This window comes from Trachypithecus francoisi, unplaced genomic scaffold (genome assembly GCF_009764315.1).
Source record: "Trachypithecus francoisi isolate TF-2019V2 unplaced genomic scaffold, Tfra_2.0 Lachesis_group11, whole genome shotgun sequence".
Lineage (NCBI taxonomy): Eukaryota > Metazoa > Chordata > Mammalia > Primates > Cercopithecidae > Trachypithecus > Trachypithecus francoisi.
This window is the reverse complement of record NW_022681456.1, coordinates 75,070,996-75,086,640: the sequence shown is the minus strand read 5'-3', so window position 1 is coordinate 75,086,640 and position 15,645 is coordinate 75,070,996. Positions and strand designations below refer to the sequence as shown.

Sequence of the window (15,645 nt, the reverse complement as noted above, 5' to 3'; positions counted from 1 at the left end):
CCTTTCTGTTTGTTAGTTTTCCTTCTAACAGTCAGGACCCTCAGCTGTAGGTCTGTTGGAGTTTGCTTGAGGTCCACTCCAGACCCTGTTTGCCTGGGTATCAGCAGCAGAGGCTGCAGAAGATAGAATATTGCTGAACAGCGAGTGTTGCTGTCTGACTCTTCCTCTGGAAGCTTCGTCTCAGGGTTGTACCCTGCCATGTGAGGTGTGAGGTGTCAGTCTGCACCTAGTGGGGGATGTCTCCCAGTTAGGCTACTCAGAGGTCAGGGACCCACTTGAGCAGGCAGTCTGTCCATTCTCAGATCTCAACCTCCATGCTGGGAGATCCACTGCTCTCTTCAAAGCTGTCAGACAGGGGCATTTGCCTCTGCTGAGGTTTCTGCTGCTTTTTATTTAGCTATGCCCTGTCTCCAGAGGAGGCGTCTACAGAGACAGTCAGGCTTCCTTGAGCTGTGGTGGGCTCCACCCAATTCGAGCTTCCCTGGGGCTTTGTTTACCTACATAAGCCTCAGCAATGGTGGGCCCCCCTACCCCAGCCTGGCTGCCGCCTTGCGGTTAGATCTCAGACTGCTGTGCTAGCAATGAGGGTAGCTCCGTGGGCGTGGGACCCTCTGGGCCAGTTGTGGGATATAATCTCTTGGTGTGCTGTTTGCTAAGACCCTTGGTAAAGCGCAGTATTAAGGTGGGAGTTACCTGCTTTTCCAAGTGTTGTGTGTCTCAATTTCCTTTGGCTAGGAAAAGGAATTCCTTTCCCCCTTGCGCTTCTCAGGTGAGGCGATGCCTCGCCCTGCTTCAGCTCTCCCTGATCACCCACAGACCAGCGCCAACTATCCAACACACCCCTGTGAGATGAACCTCAGTTGAAAGTGCAGAAATCACCCGTCTTCTGTGTTGCTCATGCTGGGAGCTGGAGGCTGGAGCTGTTCCTATTTGGCCATCTTGGGCACACCCCTAGTAGCTTTATTAAACCCTGGTAGTAATTCCATGTGCCCCTGAGAATATGTATTTCATAGAACTTGAACCAGATGATGATAAAAATACAATATGGACATGTACTATGCAAGCTGATTATACACCTTATCTTCTTTAGTCCTCAAAACCACTCTATAGGACTTGCGCTATCACACTTTATTTTATTGGTGAGGAAACAGGTTTATAGAGAATGAACAACTGCCCTGGTCATAGAGTTATAGGTGAGAAAGCTGGAGTTTGGCTCTAGGCCGGTCTGTCTTAAGGGTCCCTACTCTGTGACAATAGCATTGCTCCTGCACCAGGAAGGTGGTTGCAAACAAAAGTAAGAAAGTCTGAGGTGGCTGAGAGTAAGAACTGAATTCAGTTGCCACCATCCCCCACCCAGCTACCTCTGTTGTGCTAACTGATATGTCAACCATTTTTTAAACTAACAGGAGCTGAAAGAAATTTATTTCAGTTTCCTAAAAAGCCACTGAGTTAACTTAAATTTTGAGTTTCAGGTGATTTTACTCATCCATACATGTTTGTTTACTTAGAGCTTCCCAGGTGTATGTTTGTAGTATGATAAGCATCTAGGTTATCTGAACACATCCCTTGGTTTTATCTTCTAACCAGAGCGAGATCATTATATAATTATTAACTTGGGTCTTCCAAATGAAATCAAGGACAGTAAGAAATTTCAATTATAATAAAGTATATGATGTTTCATGGATTGTAAAGAAGAGAAGCAAATGAAATAGGAGTTAAAGAGGAAGGAGGTGTTATTTTGACCTTACTATGTCAGAGAATGCTTTATGTAAAAATAAGTTGGTATTTTTCCTGCATGTTGAATAATAGTTATGCCTTGGGAATTTGGTGTTGATAAGGGGATGGGCCTCTAGATAGAAGGACCTTTCATTTACCATCAAATCAGAACCTATTGGAGAGTAAATGGGGCAGATTTAATAATTACAACAAAGCGATGAAAACACTGGGACTGTTCTGGGTAAACTGGCAGGTGGTCAGTCAAACTACAGAGGAAGGGGTACAATGGCTAGCTCTATTGGCTACAGCAAGGGAAGAGAATAGTAAAAAATAAAATGAGAAAAGTGCATTGGAATCATATTGTGAGGACCTTGAATGTCAGGCAGTATTGTATGGACAAAGTCTAGTCATTGAAAATTTGTGAATAGGTGGATGCATGATATAAACTAAACTGTCTTCCAGAGAGATGAATTTGACAGTAGAGAGTAAGATGAATGGAAGGGGGCAGATACTGGAAATCTTTACTTGATATGGCCATGATTTCTCTTCCATCTACAAGACTTTCTTAGAGAATTTGCCTCATCCACAGTAAATAAGGATAGCACCATGTATCTTTATTTTTCCCAATCACATCTGATAGAACTAGGGGTGAACATAGGGCTTTTATTGGTCCAGTGAGATATTTTCCTCTCAGAAATGTGGAATTGGTACTAGAAACTGGGTTGTTAAACTGTGGAAATTCATCTTTTTGGAATTCTTGAAGTGGACCATGAGCAAAAGGATGAGTCTAGCAGTAAAGCAGTTGTATGTGGAGAGAGACTAATGCTGCAAATGTGCAAAGTGAAGCAGGTATGTGAGAACAAGTGTGTACGTGTGTATGTGAGAGAGAGAGAGAGAGAGAGAGAGAGAGAGAAAGAGAGAGAAAGAAGGGAGGGTGGAAAGGTTAGCATAGGAGGGGAGGGGAGGAATGATAGATGTTGCCTAATGGCTTTGAGGTCCTGGAATAGCTCTTGTACATCATGCTCTATAACATTCCTCTGTGTTGTCATTGTTAACTATTTTTGTTTTAATATAATTTGATTCAGTTTATTTTTCATGAAAACAAATGAGCTCTAAGATAAAGTAGAAATAGTTCCCCAGTAAGTCCCACATATTGATTCTAGATCTGCATTTTTGAACACAAAACAAATCTCCTCCTTCCTATCATAGCCCTTCAAACATTTTAAGACAGCAATAATGCCTATTGCTGTTTCCTACAGTTTCCTCTTCTTCAGGCTAAATATTTCTTTCTTTAGCAACATCTGTTTCATCATCTGTTTCTTTTTAAAGATGACACTCAAAATTGAGCACCTTATTTCAGAAATCTTCTAACCAGTACAAAAATAGTCAAGCTATGGCCTCATAACCCTCTTTTCACTTTGCATCCCTTGACTTCAGAGGTAAAAAAATTAAAGCACTTCCTGTCCCTGACTCTCTTCCTGCTATAGGAGTGGGGGTGCAGAGGAATTGTAGCATGTTTAACTAACATGTAGGAAGAAGTCCCAATAATACTTCTTCCTGAATAAAAGGGCAAACATTTACTCGGAGAAGGATCCTTTATTTTTATCTTGTCTGGGGTGAGGACATAATGCTTAAAAGTTGATATGATTTGGCTGTGTCCCCACCCAAATTTCATCTTGAATTGTAGCTCCCATAATCCCTACATGCTGTGGGAGGAACCCAGTGGGAGGTAATTGAATAATGGGCATAGGGTTTTTTAATGCTGTTCTCATGATTGTGAATAAGTCTCATGTTATCTGATGGTTTTATAAATGGGAGTTCCCCTGCACACGCTGTCTCTCTTGCCTGCCACCATGTAAGATATGCCTTTGCTCCTCCCTCATCTTCCACCATGATTGTGAGGCCTCCCCAGCCAGGTTGGACTGTGAGTTCATTAAACCTCTTTGCCTTTATGAATTACCCAGCCTTAGGTATGTCTTTACTAGCAGCATAAGAATGGATTAATACAAAAGTGTAGCTCCACTCATGCAATTATGAGGATGTGTGTGCTGATGCCAGAAAATAGAGGGAGCCTAGGCCCTGAATTCTGTCACTGAGCTGGCATAGCCTCTATGGACTGCCATCACCACACTACTTGTTGCAGGAAATAATAAGCACCTTTTTGTTTAAAGCAATGTAGTACATTTTTCTGTAACTTGCATACAAATCATAATTGATAAACTTCCTAAGGCCTGGATATGATACTTTTTGTAAATATGATTTAAGATGATATGGGCCTTTAAATCATCTGTATCATATAAACACTGTGATTCATTCAATCCCAGTGAAATTTTTCCTAATTTTCAAATTTGTCTTCTGTGAGAAGTATTTATAATTTCAAAATATAAAACACAAAAATAATGTTACTCAATTTCCTAAAGACCTGCCTGTTCTGTATACCTGTTTTTCTTTCCTATGCTACTAAAAAAGAAGAAAAATCAACATCTAATTAGTTGATATAGAAAAACATGGCAGAAAATTTGCAAAGCTCTAAGGCTAGGTTGTAGAGTAGGACAAACAGAAGAATAAACCAGGATTTAAACAGTTTTCTTCTCGTAAGGAAAATAAAGCATATTCCCAAGTAAGTAAGGATAAAGCAGGTTGAGTGAAACCATGCTCTGAAATAATAATTAGTACAATTTTAAGGTCTATAAATGTTTTCTACTCTTATCCTACAATGGCATAGAGTGACTGTAGTCAAGTAGAAATGAAGGTGTGTGTGTATGTGTTCTGTTTAAAGAGTATCCAAGATGAAGTCCTACCCAACTCTGGTTCCGTGTAGTGTATATATGGCATTAGTAGGTGTGGAAATTCCCCTTGCCAGAAAGGAGAACCACCGAGACCTACAAGTAAAAGGCCAAATGGGAATGTTTGGGTCAGGAGTCACTGTGGACCCTGTGGGCATCAGCAGCAGGTGTAGGCAAGTGTATTAAGTCTCAGGGAGCACCAGTAGATGCAGAGGGAAAAGAAACCTTCACCCAAAGATCGAGTGCAGCAACACAACTCAGAGAGACCAGTGAGGAGCTGAGGACTGAAAATGTGTCAGGGACCTCTCACTCCTGCCACCATAATGATTTCTAGAAATCTCATTGCTTAGAAACTACTTGGGAAGAAAGGAAAAGGTGAAGGGATGGGAGATAACCAAGAAATCATGTACATTTTAATAGACCAAGTTAATCTGCAGAAGGTTAAGCTTGAAACAGAAGTAGACTATGTTACTTACAATGGCTCTTTTTTACCATTACTGTTCAAAGAAATAGGGACTTAAAATTAGATTTCATTTCCTAATGTACTTACATTTTAAATTATATCTGATTTATAATGTGTAAATTTTAAAGCCACTTTAAGTACAGATACTTGATTTAAGAAAGAGACATGTACAAAGTCAGATGAGAGTTTGAGAGGGGAGAGCTCACTTGTAGTTGGGAGCTTAAAAGGTGACATTTGAGCAAAGCCATAAAGGATGTGTATGATTTTTAATGGGAGAGAAACGAAGAGTGAAGAAGGATATTTTAGAGGCGTGACACTGGAGTAGAGGAACAGGGCCAGCAAGGGAAAAGCAAGAAGCTTGTTGGTTGGAGGATATACATGTTGACAAAAGCATAAAGTTTCAAAATTGGAAAGGACTTTAGAAATGTAAATTTTTAACATCTGGTCTTCTCATTTTACAAATGAGAGCTCCATAATGTCATGCTCACATTGGTGGTGAGGCTTAGTCTTGGCTCCCATCAGCAAGCACAGGTGAGTTCTTGATTTTCTACAACACCCTGCCAGAATTTCAGAGAGGAGTAATGAAGGCTGTTATTTCACTGGCTCTGCTAAGTCACTGAATGTTTATGAGAGGATTTTAAGAAAATCAGTCTGGTTGTAGAGTAAAAGGAAAGACTCAGGAAAGAAACAGATGGATGGAAGTCCAAGAGGAGTGCAGTTGTTCAGGGAAGAGGTAACAGAGCTAGGGTGGAGCAGTTGAAATAATTATGATTTTTGGATTATAACTATCATTTCTAACTAGGTTATTTCTTGAGGTTCTCTGGTTTTCTAGTGCCTAGAATAGTGTTCAGGAATCTTGAATGGACTGTTTAATAAATGAGTGAGTAAACCATGAAGTTAGTGGCCCTAGAAATGCAGAAGGTAGTGTAAATGAAAAAAAAAAAACAAAGAAAACAACAAAAAAAAACTTCTGTGTCTCTTTATAGAACTTTTGTGGCTTCTTCAAAGGATAAATGTTGAGATTGAAGGAGAAATGTTAAGTTAGTTTGGACTTACTGGGTTTGATGTAGAGCAGTGTATTCTATGTGGATTTCTCAATCAGGCCATTGGAATGTGGATCTGGAGCTATGAGAAAGGTTAGGACTACAGATTTATAGATATTGGGGAAAAAAAATCAGAATATGATGCCAGGAATTTTAAAGCTCTACACAGGGAACTTCACATAACTAGCAAAATGAAGCTGGTCCTTCTCTCAGCAAAGTGGATTGTGCCCTCCATTGAATATTTAGAACTTTCCTGTCTTATATGCTAATCTCTCGTTCCGTTTTCTTGTTTTGTTTTGTTTTTGGGTTTTTGTTGTAGTATTTTTCAGCACACATGTGAAAGTTCAGTAATCTTAACTCAGTGGTCATAGTCAGCTAAATTCTGAAACTGAATAATGCATGGGTGTGGTGCTGTTTACTGGGACAAGTGGTTTATTTTATTGCCTAAATTTCGAATCCTTTAATATGTTTCCTAAGAAGTCATCTGATCTGGAAAATTATTGCAAAAATAAAACTGAAGAACAAGAACTAAACCTATGTCGGTCAGTTGAAGTGAATTATTGTGTATCCATTTTTCTAGAATACATTTACTAATAGGAAATCAGTGTCTACCAATCTATACTAAATAAGTGTTGAACAAATATTTAAGTTACTAGTTTGAAAATGTGCTAGCATTGCAGCCTGCATGCCTAAGTCCTGCTCTTGATAGGGAGAAAAGAAAGAAAGAAGTGAATGAAATGAATAGTAGCCCACAAAGAAAGTTCAAGGAAAGGACTGTTTTTATATGTTTTTTAAAGATGGGAGACCTCACATCAGCAAACAGCATTACAGCTATTGTCACATCCCAGACGTTTATTGTGTGGAATTAATGGCAGCAGTGAATGGAAATGTTTTAGGCTGTCTTTAACGTCACAAGCCCCAGACTATGGATAAGCCGAGAGGCTTCACAGATCATCCTTTGAGAACCACCAGTCTGATGGCATCAACATTGACCTTGATGTCAAGGGACTCGCATTCTTGTTATGGTTCTGTCTGTGGCTAACCATATGTCCTGGGGAAAGTCATTTAGCGTCTGCTTTGGTTTCCTGTCTGAATACCTGACCCTTCCTGCTTTATGGGGATGTTGCAAAATGAGTAGAGAGAGGGTATGAGAGAATGCTTTGTATTCTTATAATAAAGGTGCTCTGTGATTCTAAAGGATTATTATTAATTCATCCAGAATAAAGAGTTTAAACTAAGCTGAACAATAAATAGACCTGATGAAAGTGCTCACAGTTTCCTGCTTTGCATAACACAAATCTCTGCCTTGGCTGCTGTTAGCACCAAATGATTCCAGCTGCTTGTTCCAAAAGTTTAATCAGTGATTTTATGTGATGGCACATTTGGTAATGTTTAAAAGAACGTACATAAAGATGAAACAAATGTTATCTGGGACAAGTTGATCCAAGGATAGGAGTTTTATAATTAAGAACAGTATTTTACACACCACCACCACCACAAGCACCCAAACAACTGATTAAACAATGGAACAGTAACCAAGTCCAACCTGATGTTGGATTGTTGTGCTTAAAGATTAGCCCCATAAACAGCCAGCAGCAACATGTTAGCCTACAATGGAGTGAAGAATCTTGGGGCAAATCTTTAATTTGTGGCTAATGACTTAATCCATCTCACGTAATTTCAAAGTCAGGAAATCTGAGGAAATAAATATATGAGAGATTGAAGACCCAAAAATAAAAGCCATGCAACTTAAACCCTCAGCAGTTAAATTTATATTTAACAGTGATTAAGTACTGGGATCATACAAAGAGCTGTAATTTCATCAGGAGGCATGAAAATGGCTATGTTCTTTTTTTCTTTTAAACCGAACTAAGCAGATTTAATGTTTTCCTAAGAAAGGCAGCGAAATTCAACTGTTAGCAAGTCACAAACGATTCTAGTTGGCTTATGGTGGACTAAATAGAAACTTATTTTTAAGGGAGTGAATAAAAACATTTTTATTGGGTACTTTCTACAATATCGTTGAATCTAAAAGTTTGTGATTTATAGGTTAACTATCCAAATTATATAAATATGAAAATTTTCTCCCTAAACTAGTTCATTAAATAGTTAAAATGAAATTAACAATCTGACTCCTGCCTTCAGGTTAGCTTCATCTCCAGCTGTTCCTAAGAAGCCCAGCCATCAAGCCAACTGTGACAAGGTTTCCGAAGCTGCCATGATTTTGTAGGAGGTTGCCCCTGCCTGGAATGTCCTTCTCTTCCTCTATCTGGCTAACTCCTGCTCAGGCTTAGAAAATCAAAACATCATTGTTTCCTCTATAAAGACCTCCGCAAGCCCACCCTCCCCATCTCTGCTGCATCACAAATGAGGTCTGTCCTCTTCGTTTCTGTTCCCAGAACTTTATACATTTGTCTTTATTTTTCCCTGTATTGACTTTTCTAAACTTGCCTGGCCTCCCACCCCTATAAAGCCATAAACTGTATTTTCAGTTTTTGATCACCCTTCTTCTCTTTGTCACTATCACACACAATTTCCTTCTGCAGTTTTCATCTCACTTTCTTCTAGATCTAACCAGTATTGCAGACTTTGGGCTTGCTGCTCCATCTTAATGTTCAATTTAGCCTTTGAATCGCTTGATACATTTAATTCAATTTCACTCTGAAGGGGATCTTTCTGCTTCAATCCACCTTCATTGTGATTTCCTAGTCTAGCCTGAACTCTGACCTCTAGCACCTGAATCTACCTTGGATCTACTCGAATCCCAGTAGGATAGGGATGGAGGTAGAAAAGGCAGCTAAGGCATAGCTATAATAGTTAGTTACTTGTCTGTCTTCTCCAATTGACTACAAGTTCTTTGAAGGCAAGACTTTTCTTATTTTAATCTTGGCATCTAGAGGACCTGGCACAGTTCCTAGTACATCGTAAATGTTTGATAAATGTTTATAGAATAAATAAAATTTATGTATTTTTAAAATTACTAAATGGCATTATTTGCCACTTATTAATTTTAAAATAAATTTATTTACCATTTATTAATTTTAAAATAAATATATAAATATTTATTTTGTGGAATAAATAAGCTTTATTTATTTTGTTAAATAAATAAATAAGCTTTATTTATTTTGTTAAATAAATAAATAAGCTTTATTTATTTGCCATTTATTAAATGACAAACTTGGAGAATGGTATTGCTTTGATATTTTAATCACTCCATTAGGGAATTTATTCTTCCACTAGGACAAAGTACGTTTATTTACAAGGAAGCCAGATGAAAGTGCATAGATATATTGGTCCAAATGGAGACCTCCTCTTTCTTCTTTCTGTTCTTTGCCAATGCGGGGGCATTTGATAGCTCTGAGAAACCTACTTTGAAAGTCTACTAGTTATCTAGCAGATTGATTTTCCTGTTTTCTAGTTCCTTATTTGTAACCTGTCACCATCTAGAATGAGGAACTCCAATCTGAAGGCTGGCCTCTGGTTTACTTGCTGAGGAGACTAGAATCTGTCCCACAAAGTCAAATCCTTTGCTGGCTTACTATTCCCTGTGAACTAGATAGCAGTGTCCACCATGCTGATCATTTATATCCCCAGCGTTAAGCACGATGTCTATAACAGAGTAGATGCTCAATATATGTATTTGTTGAAAGAGTGAATGATAACCTCTGGGGCTCTTGTTTGCCAAACATCTCCTGCTCTGGGTCCTCTGTCATCAGCCATACCCAGTCACTGGGAAACCACTATCCCACTTGGCAAATATTGCATCCTGCACATGCACACAGACCATCTCTGAACTTTGTGTGCTGCATCTGGTGCATCTGGTTGTGCTTTCTGAGCCAATTTCTACAGTCAGTGCTCTCAGTACTGGTTCCCTCTAATGTTCTGGGTTCAAATCACAGGCTACCTATCTCTTTGTTCCCCAAGCCCAAAGTGGTTCATTAACCTCTCTTGTCTGTGATACTCTTTTTGATACTGAACATCTCTTAGCACCCAACTGGCCCACCAGTGCTGGCTGAATGGAATTGCGTTTAAATTTGCATGGCTGAGTGCTCCCCTCCCTGTGTTCTCAGGGACGGTGCTCAGAGGGCCTCTGATGAGATGGGAGAAGAACCTGTTATGGGCTAGGTTCAGGCCTCTGCATACTGCTTGTGTGCAATCTTACAGATTCTTCATAAGCTTTGGAATAGGCCAGTTCAAAGGAAGCCATGTCCTTAAAAGGAAGTTATAAATTTTAACTGAGGTTAAGATTAAATTAATAATACATTAAAACAGATCTGCTTCCTAATTATCACTCTAGGTTGAAGCAAGTTTTTAGAAGTGAGGCGAGGTCAATGATTTCATTCAGATTGTGGATAGCCAGAATACCAGGAGACCCAGACTCTTTCCTCCCACCTCCCTTCCCTGCTGAAATAAGCCATGATGGGAAAAGCTGTGTTGTCTGTTTTGATATAATTTTAGATCTCTTCTTCCTAAGTTCATTAAAGCTTTTTTTTTTTTTTTCCCCCTCCTGTAAGTGTACGTTGTTAGCCTTGGGGTTCTGGCCAAGTTCCAATTTGAGCAATTAATTACATTTCAGTGCTCAGCCCTCCCTGAAGTTTCAGACAGGAGGGGTACGTTCTTTGTCTTCCTCAGCAAGTCACTCCTGATGGTGAAGCAGCTGTTGCTGCCTCCCCAGAGGAGAGAAGGTTGAGAATTGGTGAGAAAGCTTCCTGCCTCTTTGAGGGAGCTGCTTGCAGAGTGATCTGGGACAAAAGGCATCCTTGGGAATGTGAGGCATTTTTTTTTTTTTTTTTTAAACTACAACAGTCTCCATCCATCACTCCTCTTTTGAACCGCTGGTTTAGCACAGAACAAAATGGGAAGTGATTGTGTTGTCTTGAAGAGCTGTTTCCGAATGGGATGGCTTCCTTTGAAGCTCAGTCAAAGGGATGTTTTTATTTTGTTTTTGTCTTTCTGAAATCCCATCAGTTTCCCTCACCTCTTACAAGACCTCACACCACAGCCTGCCATGATGCCTGGTACCTAAGTGGCTGCCTTCACAGCTAACAAAAGACAAAGAACACACAGATGCAGATTATTCTAAAGGAGTAAGTTAAAGAAATGAAAGGGGCTTTCTTTTTAAGTTCAAATAGCAAAAGCAACTAATGTTCTTTAGAAAGCACACGTGATAACACAACATCCAAATTCACTTGGAGAAGTTCCCTGTGACATGCTCTAACAAGTCAGAAATTCAGTAAGTGTAGTTATATCCTGCAAGTGATTTTGAAAAGGTGTAGAGAATAACCCTTTCTAGATGCATACTCTACGTTTTACTTGGCCCAGACAACAGTGTTTGATGGAATGATAATTGGATGTTGATGAAAAACATCAATCATCGTTGCATTGTGACTTAAGTTATATTTGTTTAATGTTAAACTTTCAGTTGTGAAATAAACCATTCCGGCTGGGGAACAGTAGATTTTGTTTCTAAACCTTCATTCTTTCACTTATTAGGTAAGAGTGAGTCATTCCTTATAACAACTGGGCTCATTGAAAATTCCAGAATTACTCACACAGGTTTGAAGCATTTTTCATGTAAAGAAAACATCCTTTTTTTTTTTTTTTTTGGTTGTTGACTTTATCCTTTCTAAAGCTCGTGGTTCTGGTACAGCCCTATTGCTAATACTTTTATTGTCCAGGCATGCTTTATGTATATTTGTATTCTTCCAAAACAGGTCATCTCTACTGTTCTGGGATCAACTACCTTTGTATTCATTTCTTAGTGGCCAATGTCAGCCTCGCAAACATACAGCTCTACATTTTAACAACTGGTTGCACTTAGCTCCCTCCCAGGCTTAGCCACAATATCTGAGAAACACTATCTTCTCACCATTTCATTCTTTCCCTTCCTGACTCATTTCCCCTGGGGAAGCACCAACAAATCCTCACTCTTGTTTTCACCAATTACAAGTCAGTTAACGTTTTATCCCATAGGTCACTCTCACATATAGACACCCTGCCTTTGTCAGTTGGTTCTGGATTCCTTACCATGCCCTTCCTCCTTTTCCATCATCCAAGGAAATCATTATCTCCATCATTCTACTCATTGCATCATCAGGGGCCTTGTCTCAGCCTGAAAGTATAAATCTGTTCTTAAATATCTCCCTCACTAGACCGTAAGCAACAAGAGTTAAGTGTTCCCATCTTCATTTGCTCACTGCATAAATTTTTTTTTTTTCCTTTTTCCAGTGCTCAGTATAGTGCCTGGAAAATGATAATATTTATTAGATAAACAAACACACCACTAGAAAACCTTCAGGTACTTTTAACTTTCATTATGAAATATACCCTTCTTTCAAGCACCAATAATCAAGATATTTAAGTTGCATGTAGGAACACAACTTTAATTCCTCATTTATTTGATTTTTTATTTCCTATGTTGCATTAATTAGACATGTGGCAAAAATATGATTTCTTTAATTTTTTCCATTGAGATAGCCATATTTCAATTACATAGTGTGGCTGTCTTGGTTTTTGTGAACTACTTGGAATGTAACTACAGTCTCTAACATCATTTTGGTGTTGAAAGGAGACTTATTGAGTCAGGCATCATGCTAAGTACTTTTGCACATTTTAATCTATTTCGTCCTCACAATAGCTATGTAAGGTTAATATTTTTTTATAATCATTTTACAGAAAAAGAAATTGAGGATTGGAGTGGTCAAGTGGCTTGCCAAGGTCACACAGCTAGTTAATAAAGTTGTCAGGAAGATCTGCATAACTTTAAAGTCCATGCTTTCTGTGTTATATGCCCTGAATTTTAAATACATGTTTTGAGAACAAGCAAAAGAGACGTTCTAATTAAGTTCATTTTGGATTAGTGAGATCAACCTTCTAATGAAGCAAACAATAAAAGCTTCACAGCTCGGTCAACAGTTGAACTAAAACTTTTGTTCACCAGATTGACCATTAATTTGCACTGACCAAATGAAATATAATGTAGTGTGGATGTATTAATAGCTACAGCCATGTTTAACCAAAAATATGACAGTCTATTACATGTTTGTCAGTTGAAACCAAAAATTTAAACTTTATGGTGTGGAAGGTCACAGGCTGGGGCTAAGGGGTTTAGATATCTGAGAGAGTCTCTAGATCCACAGAGAATAGAGCAGAGTCCCTGTTTAATATTAATATTATCCAGTTATGACCTTGAGTATTAGACGATGGGAAATGTGGTGAAAAATATGGAACTCACATGAAGGCAATTCAGCTACTCTAACTGAATTGCATCATTTCTGCAGAGTGGTATTTTTGATGGAATAGCAACCACACAATGGCTCTCATCCCACAATATGTTAAAAGTGCTGCCTGACAGTTTTCAAATAGAAAGTTAAGTACCATTCTGCTTCTGAATGCAGTCTAAATTTTAATACCTTAAAAAGCAAAAAGCAAAAACACACGTGTGGTAAGCAAGAATACTTTTTTGGGAGGTGGGACTGCATGACACATGATGTTTAATAATTAAGTTGATTGGATTTTGCAACTTCCCATAAGTTATTTTGGCACTGTGTACTCATCATTATAGACAGAATATATTTGTTTAGAGAAAACAGCTCACAGATTCATTTCTTTATTTAGGTATGTACCGAGAAACATTTTGAATGGTCAAACTTAAGACTTTATTTACATAGTTATATAATTTTCTTTCATCTTGGGATTTCAAAGAGCTTTATGATGTTGCGTTTTGAGTTGATTAAGCCTCACAGCTTCACTAACTGCTGTATTATAATATTACAGATCAACAGAAGAGGCAGAATTTCAGTTTCTTGGGTGGATTTTCTTTGTGTTTGAAATTAGCTAATAAAGAAAGCATGATGCTACATATAAAGATTTTTTTTTTAAAGATACAGTTTCTGCTTTGGGATAATTTTAGATTTAGAAAATGTTGCAAAAGTAGTACATAGTTTTAATACATTTTACCCAGTTTCTCCTAATGTTAACACCTTATAGAATTGTTCATAATCCCTCATTTATTTAAGTTTTTGGGTACATTACTACTAAATATGCTACTGACTTTATTTGGATTTCACCAGTTTTTCCATTAATGTCTTTTTTGTGTTCTGGGATCCAACTCAGGATTTCACATTGCATTTAATCCTCACATCTTCTCAGTCACCTTGGGTCTGTGACAGTGTCTGAGACTTTCTTTGTTTTCATGATCTTAGTGGTTTTGAAGAGTAGTGGTCAGATATTTAGAAGAATGCTCCCCAATTTGGGTTTGTCTCATGTTTTTCTCACGGTCAGATTGGGGTTATGTAGTTTTATGAAGTACCATGACCTACCCCACTGGCGACGTTAACCTTGATTGCTTGTTTCATGTAGTGTTTTTCAGGTCTTTTCACCGTAAAGTTTTTCTCCTTTCCCCACTGTATGCTTTGTAAGAGGGTCACTAAGTCCTAAATGCAGCCCAGACTCAAGATAGGAGAGACGATTAAACCGGAATAGGGAGTATCTACATATATTAATCGGAATCCTTTCGGAAGAGACATGTGTCTCTTCCTTTTTTATTTATTTTACCAATTTATATCAGGATAGACCCATTCATATTCATTTTATATTTTGGGTTATAATCTAATACCACATTTTTATTTTATTGCTCAAATTGTTGTATATTTGACGATTGGGAGCTCTTTCAAAATGGCTTCTATGTGAAAGCTTATTTTTGAAGTATTTTTTCTTTTAAAAAGTCTACTCCAGTTTATTGTTATGCAAGCATATACTCCACCAATATTTGGGGAGGGGCAGGGTTTACAATGCCAAAAGTACTGTGTCAAGAAAATGTCAACCTGTATTTACTGAACTTGTATTGCTCGCCAGGTATTTATAGACATTATCTCAATTAATCTTTAAAGCAGTCCTAGGAGGTATGATACATTCCTTTAAGACATGAGATAGCTTTCTTTGCTGCGCCTACTGCAAGAATGAAGACCATTCTCAGCAATCAGACTGTCGACATTCCAGAAAATGTCGACATTACTCTGAAGGGACGCACAGTTATGGTGAAGGGCCCCAGAGGAACCCTGCGGAGGGACTTCAATCACATCAATGTAGAACTCAGTCTTCTTGGAAAGAAAAAAAAAGAGGCTTCGGGTTGACAAATGGTGGGGTAACAGAAAGGAACTGGCTACCGTTGGGACTATTTGTAGTCATGTACAGAACATGATCAAGGGTGTTACACTGGGCTTCCGTTATAAGATGAGGTCTGTGTATGCTCACTTCCCCATCAACCTCCTTATCCAGGAGAATGGGTCTCTTGTTGAAATCCGAAATTTCTTGGGTGAAAAATACATCCGCAGGGTTCGGATGAGACCAGGTGTTGCTTGTTCAGTATCTCAAGCCCAGAAAGATGAATTAATCCTTGAAGGAAATGACATTGAACTTCTTTCAAATTCGGCGGCTTTGATTCAGCAAGCCACAACAGTTAAAAACAAGGATATCAGGAAATTTTTGGATGGTATCTATGTCTCTGAAAAAGGAACTGTTCAGCAGGCTGATGAATAAGATCTAAGAGTTATCCAGCTACAGAAAGAAGATGCCAGATGACTCCTAAGACCTACTTGTGATATTTAAATGATGCAATAAAAGACCTGTTGATTTG

The 15,645-nt window shown here is 38.4% G+C and overlaps 1 pseudogene across 1 annotated transcript; it reads left to right on the top strand.

Annotated features, from left to right (window-relative positions):
* Window positions 1-14,925: 14,925 nt before the first annotated feature.
* LOC117089844 lies at window positions 14,926-15,645 on the top strand (annotated as a pseudogene). The gene has a single exon (XR_004439775.1). The product of XR_004439775.1 is annotated as a 60S ribosomal protein L9-like (transcript).